The sequence below is a fragment of the Muntiacus reevesi genome, chromosome 15 (genome assembly GCF_963930625.1).
Source record: "Muntiacus reevesi chromosome 15, mMunRee1.1, whole genome shotgun sequence".
In the NCBI taxonomy this organism is placed as follows: domain Eukaryota; kingdom Metazoa; phylum Chordata; class Mammalia; order Artiodactyla; family Cervidae; genus Muntiacus; species Muntiacus reevesi.
Genome location: NC_089263.1, coordinates 47,064,834 through 47,079,253, shown reverse-complemented (window position 1 = coordinate 47,079,253; position 14,420 = coordinate 47,064,834). Strand labels below are relative to the sequence as shown.

Genomic DNA, 14,420 nt, shown 5'->3' with positions numbered 1-14,420 from the left:
TTGCTTGCTTCATGGAAATTCACTCTGCCAAACATCAATAATCTTTCTGGCCTAAAAATATCACAATTCACACATCAGACAATAATATTCAGAAAGTTAACCTCCTTCCCCTCGCTCTCTTCTGTGAGATTAAAATTAAAAGAACAAGGAAATGAAATCAGACATCTCAACATTAATCTTTAGCAAGATTATTTAAGATGGATGTTGCTTAATTTTTGCCAATTCTCTTGAAATGCAATACTGGTATCAGATATGGGAGGCCTTGCTTTCCTGTCCTTTTCTGGCTTGTTAAATTCTTCTAAAATGCAACATCATATTGTTGCATATTTCCCATCGCCTCCACATATATGCTCTGTCAGAGCTATCTTTCTTTAGCTCTGAGCTCCAGGCAGTATCATGATCCCAAGTGGCAATGCAATTGTGCAAAGTGTGAACTGAGGGGGCAGAACACCGGACATTGCAAATTTGCCATCCCCAAAAGGTCCAGATGTGGATGCAGCGTGTGGCCATCCTCCACTTGCCTGTTAGAAGTCTATCATCATGGCTCTTGAATGACTAGCAGTGTCATTTTCCAAACTTACTTTATAAAACAGCCAAATTTTCTCAGACACAGCAACTAAGTTAGCCTACATTTGCACATAAACCTAATGCACTAATTGGCAAGTTCATTTGGATCTCCAAATAGCATGTACACCTGCTTCTCAGTATGTGAGACAAATAATTACCTTTGCTTGCAACTCATTTTAATGAATTTTAAGAGGAGAAAACCCATAATTTATTTTCTTTGGAAAGTTCTAGATTATCAAGGCACTGACTTTTGCTGAATACATCAGATGTTTTCGATTTTTAAAAAGGCCTACAAGGTAATTGAAATCTCACTGCCTTGTAGAACAGGGAGAAGGGGATAATGTTTTACATCAAGGGAGAACTTTACAAAACTATGTCAAAAAGCTTTCTGAGAAAATGGATGTGAATTTACTGGCTGAACAAGTCTGATTCCATCCATCACCAACCAGTGAATGACAGACTGTTCAATACAAGATGTTTGCTTTCTCTATGTTCCTATATTTGACACTTAAAGGAGACAGAAAAACATAGAAACCCTTCAAACACAAACCTTTTACTACAGCAATTACTCCTGAAATATATGTGAGTGACAGAAAGCCTGGAAGACTATATTTTCTGAAAAACATGTGGCATTTTATAAGGAAACTAGATCATGAGGAGGTTTATTTACTCAGAGAAATTATAAATCACTGGTACCATCTATACAACACACTGATTCAAAGAACACAAATTTAAAAGTCATTGACTGCAAGGGTTAATAGTCAGCCGCCTGTTGCTCTGGCTAAGCCATGAGAAGAACAGCATGGGAAAAGAATAAAAGTGAGATATAGCAACTATGTATAATCTCAACAAAAAGTCCATGGGGCTGATTAGTTGGGGTCATCATGCCTTACTGAGCTAAGGAGGTACATAGTGTGGACCTTGGAATGCCAGGTCAGTGCAGGTTCAGAATGCTGCTTGCAACATGCGCTGATTGTTCCTCCATGTTCATGCCAGGACTGCTGGCTGTATGATGCCCTTGGTTCTAGGAGACAGCATCAAAGTACAAAGAAGAGCATTAACTCTGGGGCATGACTGGGGGCATGGGAATCTTATACTGTCTAAAAACCAGGTACTTTCTGCATACCAAGAGCTCAGTAAAAGCGATGTGGAATCAGTCAGCAGGGCTCTCGATCCTAGAGGTCTTGAGTCCCCCAGTCCCATATTTAAAACCTTACTTCTATCTGTTTCCTTTTTCCAAACTGTGTGTCAACCACTTTTGATCCCTACCTGCTGCACTGGCCGCAGCAATTGACAAGAAGTAACAGCTTAAAATGGCTGTAGGAAGTTACTTTTTATAATATCAGTGAGATGGTCAAATAAATATCAATGCAATTATACAAACTCAATGGGATTGGTATATATAATTTTTCCAGATACAATGCTGGCTTCATAAATATACTTAGTACTGTTAATATTTAGCCTTTGATACTTTAACTCTTCTATAGAGTTTCTCTAATAGATGTTTCCAATGACACTTTACTCAGTAGTTGAACTTCCCCAAGATTTTATTTGATAGTTTAAGCATGTTTTGTTCTTTTTTTTTTAATAAAGTATCCGAGGATTCCCATATGGTGGTAAAATACAAGAAACATACTTTTTGCTGAAGATACAGCAGATTCCAACAGGAATGCAGTGTAAAATTGTTACTAAAAAGTCAATGCTTAAGGTCATTATCTTAGTTTGAATTTCTCTGATAGTATAACCTGAAACAAGGACTGGGATGCAGGTGATTTCATTGGGAGATAATCTCAGAAAGCAAGTGGAAAGAGTGAGAAAGGGAAACAAGAAAAATGGATCATTCCTTAATAAGCTGGTTACCTGTGTGAACAGCTGGGTTTTAGTACCCCAGGGCCTTCCGAGGAGTCATGTGGAAGGTGCACTAGAACTATCCCTCCAAGGAGAGATGACTGGGGCCTTTATCCACCAGCCAACTCTCTTCCACTCTATAAGCATTACTTCAGAGAGTATTAACCCTCTGATTAACCTGCACAAACTCACCAAGGAAAAGAAAATTCCCATGGCTTCCGGGAAAGCCCAGAGGCAGTAAAACGTGGTGTGTTATTCAAGCTTGAAGTGCACTGTTGGCTGGGCATCCAGTTGCAGTTAAAACCAAAACTGGCTAAGGGATGCGATGCAGGCCTCAAAGGCATCAAAATTACAACCACTGAATTTCTTTTATCTCCTTGTATGTATTGCGCTTTCCTGGTGGCTCAGATGGTAAAGAATCTACCTGCAATATGGGGGACCAGGGTTGAATCCCTGGGTCTAGAATATCCCCTGGAGAAGAGAATGGCTACCCACTCAAGTATTCTTGCCTGGAGAATCCCATGGACAGAGGAGCCTGGAAGGCTACAGTCCATAAGATTGCAAAGAGTTGGCTATGACTGAAGGGACTGAGCTCTTACGGATGCAAGGCACTAGTAAAGGACTTTGAGATAAAAGGCATGGGGAGCTTTGAAATCAGAACTGTATGTGAAGGCAGTCTCTACATCATTAGATGTTCAGCACTGGGAAAATCCATCAGTCTTCCTAGGAGATGCTAGTATCCATCTTCTGAGGCTGTGGTCATGATTAAATGACCTAAGACACACGAAACGTCTGACACACTCCAAGTCTTCATGAGTGATAGTTATTGACTTACCCCACCTACAGTGATACCATCACACTCATTTCATGATTTCTTTTATTCATCAGATTATCAGGTTTTTAAGTTTCTGTTTAACTATTAGTTACGCAGGAAAGATGTCCTTAACTCACAACACTAGATTAAGCACCTTAAAAGAGACTACTTCTCCATAGGCCTTCTTTTTTAACACTTGAGTTGGTTGTTACTGATGATATGTATTTAGGCTAAATTGTTAGCTCCACGATGGAGAGAAATGCCCACCTTGCTTTCTAGGGGTATCAATGAATATTTCTTGAATTGTATTGATATCTCTTAATAATATATTAAGGAATTCAATAAATTCTTTACTTCTTAGCTTTCCCTGATTGCAGAGATCATATGAAATCTTGGCTACTAAGAACACTTACATACATACTAGCAATACAATCTGTATTTTGGCAATAAGCTTTGCTGCTATAAATAGATCTTGATGCAATGTTTATTTGGACTCTAGAGCACACAGCTGAAATTAAGCCTAAAATGATCCTTATTCTTCTTCCATAAGCATTTGTCTACCTCACCACAGACCACTGCCCCTTCCAATTTCCTAGATAAAGATATAAAAAAGTGATCAACAGCCCAAGTGAGGAAAAGCACCAAAATATAGGTGAAGGGCTGGTGGGTGGGAATTTCTGCCTTCCATTCTCCAGAATGATCTTTTTCCAAATCCCCAGATAAACTGAAACAGATTGGACAAACCCTAGTTCTTTCCTGCTTTGATGATGGAATAGGTACAAACTTAGAGATTGCTTTTCTCAGGGGCCTATTTTCAGAAAGGAAGAATTCATATGTATCAGGCTCGAATCTCCACCTCCTGAGGAGTCCCTGAAGCCTGACATTTCCTTGCATTAACTCCTAAATGTAAACAAAAGAACAAATGCCAATGTTTTCTCCCCTCTAGGTTGTTCCTCTCATTCAAACCACCACATTAACTTTTGCTGATGTTGTTCTTGTCTCTAATGTTTTCCTGGATTTTCTGATTTGGTTTCCTAGTCTTAACTTGAGTTCACGTCTTCATCCACTTGTTGACATTTATCAAATATCAAGTATGGTACGATTCAGTTTTTGGCCCTGGACCCTCTCCCTGAACTGCATCATGACATCTGAGCCCATTCTAGCTCCCTCCACACCCAGACTCATTTTAGCGTTCACACTGCTGACACTGGATAGATGTTTTATGTTCTCTCTTGAGTCTCAGAACTGACAGTCTTGGCTTAGATAAACTCTTTACTTTCTGTTTGGTTTTAATCATTCAATTTCTAATTCATTGGGAATTAATCTCTAATAGGTGAAATTATTGGCATAATTCCTCTCTCAGCATCCAACCCTGTCAAATCACATCTGACCTGCCCAGTTCATCAAAAGGGGAATTGATGTGGAGTTAGAGTGACTAGGTTGTCAGCATTACTGATCCTTTCCCAATTACACTCATTTAATTATCTTCACACATTTCTTATATGGCCTGGATGAATATTAGCTACACAGAATTACAGTGGTATTGCAAAGAACCATCTCACTGGGTGTACCATAAATGCTTCTGGATTAAACAGTGAGACTATTTTTGCTCCAGGGATTATTAGCAGGAAACAAACTATTTTGCATACAGTGAGTGCTCAATAAATGTTTGTCAAGTCAAACCCAGTGTTTTCTAAATGTTTCAGCAACTCTAAAGTACAAACAACGTAGCATTATTTGGCATTTGATTTGGAGCCAGCCTTTCTGTAGCCTGTAACATTTTATGTAGGCTGTAATCACACTCATTCTATTTTGAAACTCAGACAATCATAAAGCTGGAGATCACTTCAAAATCAACCAGCTTTTCACACAGCTGCCATACTGTCTTGTGTAATATTTCAGATATGGAGAATATTCTGTTGGAAAAAGTGGCCTCTGCCAAATGATATAATGAGAATGCCGATAGTCCCAAACAGGGTTAACAGAAAAATGTTTCATATTTGCAAAGTATTTAGATCACATCACGGGGCCTGACAACAATACCTACAGTGGTTGGCAAAATGATTACAGTAGTTTGAACCATTAGAATCCATAGGGGGACCACTCTAATATAGTTTCTCAGAATTACTCACTTTGAGGTAGCATTAGAAGATCCTGTCAACTCTCAGCTGATGGGTCTTTTTAAGGGGAAAAAAAAATCACTGAATGAATAAAGCAAAGAAATATGTATCTCAGTAGTAAATATGAATGACTGTTAAGGCACTGTGTGAAAGGAAGACAGTTTGAGCTGGAACATTGTCACAGCACATGGTAACAACCTGTGGAGACCATTACCCAAAGCCAGGGTCTCTGTTGTGGGTCTCTCTTTCTGAGAACTGTTAAGACACATCAGGATTTGCTGTTTATGGAGATATTTCTAAAATGTATCTCAAAGTAAAGGTGCGAGGAAAAGCAAATATAGGGGTTCTCTGAACAAAGTCTTTTAAAGAATATGGGCTTCTGTACTCATTCCCTGGTGAATCGCCACACATATCCAAGGCTGGGGAGGGCTTCCCTGGTGGTCTAGTAGTTAAGAATCCGACTGCCAACTCAGGGGACGCAGGTTCTATCCCTGGTCCAGGAAGATCCCACATGCCGCTGTGCAGCGAAGTCCATGAGCCATAGCTACTGAAGCCTGCGTGTCTACAGTCTATGCCCTACAATGAGAGAGGCTACTGCAATGGGAAAGCCCGCACACCGCAACAAAGGGTGGCCCCCACTCACCCAACTAGAGAAAGCCTGCGTGCAGCTACGAAGACCCAGCACAGCCATAAATAAATAAAGGTTGGGAGAAATCCTGCAATAAAGAAATCATTTTAACTTTCTTTCACCTGTTAGGTCCTTCCTGCTTCTTTTCATTTAGCCTATTTCATCAAATCAACATCCCACGAATGTAATTTTCTCCATACACTTGGGGAGATGCTGCTCCAGAGTGTAATCCACAAGTGAATAGGATCTCTTGAACATTTCAAGTGATTCTCCCCATTTCCATTAACAAGAAAAATACTGAAAGGCCTTTTAGACCCAAGAGGGCCTTTATTACATGCCTCGTGATTTGTAAACAGCTAGTTTAATCGAATAATCCATTATGGGCTTGTCTCTGATTATAACTTCTGAGCTACTGTAATGCTACTTTCTTGCTGAACGTGGAACTCCAAGGATTGTCTAACTTAGGTCTTACAATTAAATATTTGACCTGTTGACTCTTTTTAATCTGGAGGAGAGAACAACTCTTACCTCTGTGTCTTAGAATAAAATTTATCATTAGTATTTAGGCAGTGTGATCGCTTAATTTTAGGATTATTTTGATGCATATTATTCAAAAGCTTACTGTATTACAGTTGATAAGCTACACACCAAGAATATAAAGATGATTGTGTCACAGACCCTGACCCAACAGGTGTACAGTAAAGAAGAAAATTAAAAAAACAATCATATGATGATGACAATACTTTGCAGGTCATTGCAAAATAGTGTAACACACTGACATTATAAGTTCTATTTTGAAGGACTTGAGAACAACTCAAGACATTGATAACAATGAGGTTATCAAAAGGTGATTGTGTATTCTCCAAGTCAAAAAGTCATTTATTTAAAAATATTCATTTAAAATACTTATTGAGCACCTACTTTATGCTATACACCCTTCTATGCATTGGAAGGGAACTGTGAACAAAAGGGACAAATACATTTGCTGCAAAGAGATTATTTTTTAGTGGTAGATAAAGACTATGTGTAAGAAAATTAAACAAAAATAAAGCACATATGAATTTAGAAAATGATAATTACTAAAAATAAAGAAGGCAAGAAAAGCAATCTGAAGAATCTGTGGCAGTAGAATGTGTGAGGCAGTGGAGAGCCCAGGGTGTAGCAAAGGAGAGTGAGGGTAAAAGGAGATGAGGCCAAGAAGAGAGGGGTCTAGGCCTCTTGGGCCACACTAATGACTCTGGCTTTTACTTAAGATGATGAGTCATGGGTGCTGAGCAGAGAAGCACCACGATCCAATTTAGATATAACTGAATGTTAAATGTAGCAGTCACATTGGCATGTTGAGAGTAGATGAAAGGAAAAGTAAAAGCAAAATAAGAGAAATACATTCATTTCAGTTGCTCAGTCATGTCTGACTCTCTGCAACCCCATGAATCGCAGCACGCCAGGCCTCCCTGTCCATCACCAACTCCCAGAGTTTACTCAAACTCATGCCCTTTGAGTTGGTGATGCCATCCAGCCATCTCATCCTCTGCCGTCCCCTTCTCCTCCTGCCCCCAATCCCTCCTAGCATCAGGGTCTTTTCCAATGAGTCACCTCTTCACATTAGTTGGCCAAAGTATTGGAGTTTCAGCTTCAGCATCAGTCCTTCGAATGAACACCCAGGACTGATCTCCTTTAGGATGGACTGGTTGGATCTCCTTGCAGTCCAAGGGACTCTTAAGAGTCTTCTCCAACACCACAGTTCAGAAGCATCAATTTTTCGGCACTCAGCTTTCTTCACAGTCCAACTCTCACATCCATAGATGACCACTGGAAAAACCATAGCCTTGACCAGATGGACCTTTTTTGGCAAAGTAATGTCCCTGCTTTTTAATATGCTATCTAGGTTGGTCATTACTTTCCTTCCAAGGAATAAGCGTCTTTTAATTTCATGGCTGCAATCACCGTATGCAGTGATTTTGGAGCCCAAAAAAATAAAGTCTGACACTGTTTCCACTGTCTCCCTATCTACATTAGGACACTATTAAAATATACAAATGAGAGTCAATGGAAAATCAAGTCACAGTGATACAGTTTGGAATCTGAGTATACTTTGAAGGATTTACTAGTCAGACTTGACTTTAGCAATTTAGCACAGGGAACATGAATTTAAAAATTAAGTCAAAGACACTCCATATTTCTTAATGGATTTGCCATCAAATGGGGCTTCCCAGATGGTGCTAATGGTAAAGAACCTGCCTGCCAATGCAGGAGACAAAAGAGACAAAGGTTTGATCCCTGGGTCGGGAAGATCCTTTGGAGGAAGAACTGGCAACCCACTCCGATATTCTTGCCTGGAGAATCCCATGGACAGAGGAGTCTGGTGGGCTGCAGTCCATGTGGCACAAAGAGCCAGACACAACTGAAGCAACTTCGCACGAAGTTACAAAAGACCTAGGATGAATCAGTTTCCTTAGAGGAGAAATTTTTCCTTAAGGTTTTATGGCCCTTTATTTACGGCCCTTTGAACCCCTTCAATGGCTTGGGAGGGGTCCTGAAAATATACTACATGAATCATTTTTCTGTAAAATTTGCCAAAATAAGATAGCTGACTGCAATTTCTTGTTACTTCAACTTCCTCTTCATCATAATTCCACTGTGTAATGGTGCTGGGATGGCTGCAGGTATTTTGGGGATCCAAATGAAGAGAATTTGAGGACATGATTAGATTGAGCTTAATGGAATATATGTATCACTTCTGTGTATAGTTGTTATATAGTTAGTCATTTTCCTATAGTCCCACTACTGATGGGATGATTGATGTGGCATTGTACACACAGGAACAAGGTCAGAATTTGCAAATGAACATACTCTATGGCATCCAGGAATAAAACTATGGGTAACAGAGGAGAAACAAGGGTTGAAATGTACTAAACAATAATTTAGTATGTGGAAAATTCTTCTAGCAATCATATGTATAAGAGTGTAGACACAAAATTTCATACTCATTGCCACCTACTCAAAACAGTTCTTTTCTATCCTAATTATGCTCAATGATATAGTGTACACAGTTATGACCAGAGAAAAATATTTTATGAGAATCATACAAAATAGAATTTTTCAGAATTTCTGTATTTGCAGAAGTACCACTATAAAGATTGAATGTATGTGTGAGGTCACACATTTAAATATTCTAAAGTATCAGATCACATCTTTATATATCTGTTTCATCTTGTTCTCCTGAAGCTTGACAGTTTCTTAAAATGGTTCACAAAATGCCACCTTGAAACTGAAATGGGCTGAAAAATATGGGTTTCAGTGAGGAACTCCTTTTTAAATTCATTGCTATATTGGTGGTTGTTGTATTGACTAGGCCCTTGTATTTTTGATTATCCAATTCATGACAAGACGTGAAATCATATGAACATAAGGGAAATATATTTAACATTACTTCTCAATTGACACAAAATGGTGACATTAACAACTACAACAACAACAAACAATATAATATAGAGCTGTTAGAAAGAATCAGTGACAAGCTGATGAATGTCCATGAACAGTTCAAATAGTATTTAAGATTGGAGAATATCCAAGAAAACTGTATATTCCTTGAAATCTTACAATTCAGAAAAGAAAATACTTGAAAAGGATTTTACCCAAATTTTATAATAATTCTAAAGTTTTATGTTGGATTTCCAATAACAGATTGTGAAGCAAAAAGAAATATTTCTAGCATATCAAAATAAGAAAAAAATAATCATTTATGTTAGAGGAATAACAGAATTATCTTTTTCTTCTCTCTAATAAAATTTATATTTTTAAGTTATTTGGATGAGGTTATCAAAAAATAGAGGAGGGAAAGTATCACAGAGGTTTCTCAGTCAGTTTATTAATAAAACATAGTATGCTAGTTTTCTGGATTTTGAAAACTTTAACATAGTCACAAGCTTTTAAAATTTATAATTTGCTAACATTTCTTTTCTCATACATCTGTCTTGAGAAGCATGATAGAAAATGCCTGGATTGCTTTGAATAGATTGTAAGAAATACAGATGTTAGTGACTCTGTTGCTGAAGACTTAGAATAAGGTGAGATGTGTGATAAAAAAAAATCAAAATTGTTTCAGAAAATATATGAATCATTATGAATAAACTGTTAAGAAAAATGGACGTGAAAGTTACTGCCAATGAGAGCTAAGAATGAAGTGAGAACAGTAGAAACTGGATCCTGTCTTAAAGTGGCAGTAAGTTTAGTAGAAGTATGTCTTGCTGTTATGTGGAAAGCAGACTTTGTAAATGACAAAACTGAACATTTAGCTGAGATTTTCCAAGCAAAATGTTGAAAGTACAGCAACACTTACATATTTAGTTGGGGAAAGTGTTGAATGATCTTCTTGATATTTATAATAAAAAGTGAGAAGAATGAGATAAATTTAGGTTAAATTGTTAAATAAAGAGGAAGGAGGACTCGAGGATTTGAGAAATTCCAGGCTATCCAGATTGCAAAAGATACTAAAATTAAGAGAAAGTATGCTGTAGACAAAAAGCCCAGTGCATGATTGTACAATCTTTTGCCTATACCTCTGAAAGATCAATAGGTCAGAGTATTCAGTCACATAATAAGGCTCTTTAAAAAGACTAAGGAGTCTGGATCACATCTCATTTAAACTTAAAAGAATCTAGGAAGTTAAAAAGCAGAGACATTACATTGCCAACAAAGGTCTGCATAGTCAAAGCAATAGTTTTTCCAGTAGCCATGTATGGATGTGAGAGTTGGACCATAAAGAAGGCTGACCACCAAAGAATTGATGCTCTTGAAATGTGGTGTTGGAGAAGGCTCTTGAGAGTCCCTTGGAATGCAAGGAGACCAAACCAGTCAATCCTAAAGGAAATTAACCCTGAATATTCATTGGAAGGACTGATGCTGAACCTGAAATTCCAATACTTTGGCCACCTGATGTGAAGAACTGACTCATTGGAAAAGACCCTGATGCTGGGAAAGACTGAAGGTGGAAGGACAAGGGTAAGACAGAGGATGAGATGGTTGGACGGCATCACCGACTCCATGGACATGAGTTTGAGAAAGCTCTGGGAGTTGGTGACAGGGAAGTCTGGCATGCTATGCAGTTCATTGGGTGGCAAAGAGCAGGGTGCGAATGAATGACTGAACAGCAAGGAAGCTGAAGGGCATGGTCCCTCATCCATGTGAGCAGTCATCAGTGAGGATGAAATTGTCCAGGAAGATCTATGGACAAGCCTCTTGCAATGGACAGGAATCTTTTTTTTTCATTTTTTATAAAAAAATGTGTTTTATTTTAAAACAAGTCTATAAAAGTAGAAATCACATACTAAAATACAGATTACTCTGATGTGTTAGTAAAATAGCTTATGGCTGGACTTGAGTTTGGAAGTACTGTATGTGTGAGGGTATCTGGAAATCAGAGGCCAACTGGATCCTCCCTCCAGTCCATCTCACTAATCTGTAAACAATAATTTCAAATAGTATATAGCACTTTTAAACTACTACAAAACTGAAACCTAATCATTTCCCATATAACACTACTTTGTAAAAATGTTCTTCCTTAGGGTTGAGCAGATAAGGGCACTTCACTTCACACCATTGTTTCTATCATTTGAAAGATCTGATTTTTTAAAAAAGCAATTTTAAAGGATATGATGAGTTTGGGCGTTTTGCTCCTTTTTGAACATATGGGAAGGTCATCGATTTAAACAAGAAATTAGTGTTTTGTGCTTTTTTTTTTTTTAAGTAGAATTTAATCCTTTTGCTTCTATGTTTTTTTAAAACAAAAAATCACTGATGCTATCAAAAGGTTCAGCACCAGAGTTTTAACTTTTATGCAGGTTCCAGCTGTGCTTATTGCTCTGAAACTGTACAGAACACACACCTGCTTCTAGTGTATATTCCTAATTGAAAGGAACATGTAGTTCTTAGGGAACTCCAGGTCCAGAACTTTATGAAACGGGTTGTTAGAAGCAATCATTGTGGAAGGCCATTAAAAATAAAATAGCCAATTTAAAATATTTGATTCCAGAGTAAAATAAAAATAACTTCAAGAACCTCAGCAAAAATGAAAATGGCAGGCATCCACAGTTCAGAATTCCATCCAACATTTCAAGAACCGGAGACTGACTGGTTCCCACCTCTCTAAAACAAAGCAAGTCATTTTAAAAGCTAAAGAACCCAGATTAAAATAATTTGATCATAAAGTCAGAAGTCCACAATTCAATTTCCTCAGCTAATTCAGAACGCTGGGAACACAGTACATAAAGAAAATAAAAGTATTAGTCGCTCAGTCGTGTCCTGACTTTTTGTGACCCCATGGACTGTAGCCTGCCAGGCTTCTCTGACCATGCGATTCTCTAAGCAAAAATACTGGAGTTGGTTGTCATTTCCTCCTCCAGGGGGAAAAATGTACATAAAGGAATCTTCATTAATGTGCATTAGAGGATACCCCAGGTTAAACTGTTATAGAAAACTGTCTCTTGAGTCTTTAAAATCTGTACCAATTCTATACCTCTGGTTGGTCAATTTTTTCTTTATTTAGGTTTTAAGGTGAATGACCTGGGATATTTGTTTCCATCAACCCGATTGCTAATCTAAAGGCACATTTGAAATGCCTATTTTTCTTGCTATCCTCAGAAGAGATTGCTGCAAATCTACTCTATGATTCTCATTCTTTTCAGCTTACAGTACAAATAGCTCATTATTTTTTGCTATGTCTTATGATAAAGCAGTGCGAGAAATTAAATAGAAGAAAGTTCAGTTGCCATATAGGCTATGAAAACGATTTGCTGGTGGTGATTTTTAAGCTGGATTCTGAATAGATTTACAAAAAAGGGCACCTGAAGATGTGGTTCAAATTTTGCTATTTAGGGTATCTTGAAATTATAGGCTCACTCTCCCTAAAACTTCAAAAAGCATAGAGCTTAGGCTCTTCAGGGTATAGCAGTGACAAAAGCTTTCCTAGTCATTTCTAAAAAGCAACATTTCATAATTTTCTCTCTCCAATGGTTCTCTAACATACTTGTAAAGAAGGCAATGGAAAACCAAGAATAAAGATAGCTGAGCTCTTCACAATTGGGCTTCCTGCCTACTTGCCCTGTTCAAAGGAAAGAGAAGACACCATCTTGCAGTAGAGGCTTCGTAGACAACTGGGCTTCTCCAGTGACAGTCCGCATTTGATGTCCCATGTCTCTTGGTTCTTCTTGTTGCCAGTGGTCAACCTGGCAATGGTGGCGAAATGAGAACAATTAACCTGTAGATGAGGGAGGGCTTTCTTTAACAGTTGAAGAGTACCATCTGACACAATTCCAAAGATTTGTAGTGTTTTTAATCCAGGAATTTCTCCAAATTCAAGTAAAGTTTCAGGTATTATGTTAAAGCACCAACTGAGTGGTAGGTGTTGGAGGTAGTTGAGTTGTTAAAATTCTGGAAGGCAGTCATTTTTCAGCATGACACTATCACTAAAGTCTAGGTGGACAAGACTGGGACATCTTCCAACTAAGGTAGAGACATCTGATCTCTGCAGATTCTCTCGATATTCACTGAGATTCAGCTGGGTGATGGTCTCCGACACGTGTGCAACAGCCACCTATATTTGCTTTTCGGTGAAGTCACAGCACCAAGAGAGGTTCAGCTCATCCAATCTGGAACAACTGCTCAGCAAAGTCTTCAGGACAGATTCAGAGAATCCAGAACACCCGAAAGGTTTAGTTGCAGTAAATCTGTGTTCAGAGCAAGATTATTGAGAATGGGATCCAAAAGCCAGAGGCTTTCCAGGCTGAGATTCAGCAACTTGGAGCAGTGAGACAGAAGGCTGTGCAGGTAGATACATCGATCACGGAGTTCGACAGGCCCAGGTGCTGTAGACAAAAAGGGCTGAAATGTTCAACTAACGGTTGATCCATAAATGATCGTGGACAGCAGAAAGCAAAACACCCCTCGGGACAGCAGCCGACCAACCACATCTGGGTAGAGGTTCTTCCCGCGAGGTCTCCAGTCTGCCAGAGACTCGTCAAACCTGGAGTCTTTATTTCCAGCACCCCTGTGAACAGAAGGGCAGGGACTCCTGTGTCCTCACAGTGAGAGTCACTAGATGATACCATCTCTTACAAACACTGGAGACTTTCAGGAGCTCAGGGAGGCACAGACAGGAAAAAGATCCCTAAGAGCAGCAAGTCTGGAAGAGAGTCCTAAGAAACACACAGCCCAGGGCCACTGTCATCAGATTGCTATGGAAAGCAGGTGTGGCCCGTTCCAGCCTAATCCTGCAGAGCTCCTGGACAGGAATCTCTGTGACATAAATAGAAGATTCACAAGGTTTCAAGTACTTTATGCAAGAAGAAACACCACCAACTTGGACTGAAAAGGACAAAGAGAGTAGAACATGAAAGAAGGGTGTAGCTGTGTACCCTCTCATGCTCAAAATATTAATGGCAGG

General features: G+C 38.8%; 1 pseudogene; it reads right to left on the bottom strand.

The window, feature by feature from the left end:
* Window positions 1–13,070: 13,070 nt before the first annotated feature.
* Window positions 13,071–13,887, bottom strand: LOC136146976 (S-phase kinase-associated protein 2-like; annotated as a pseudogene).
* Between the last annotated feature and the right edge of the window lie 533 nt (window positions 13,888–14,420).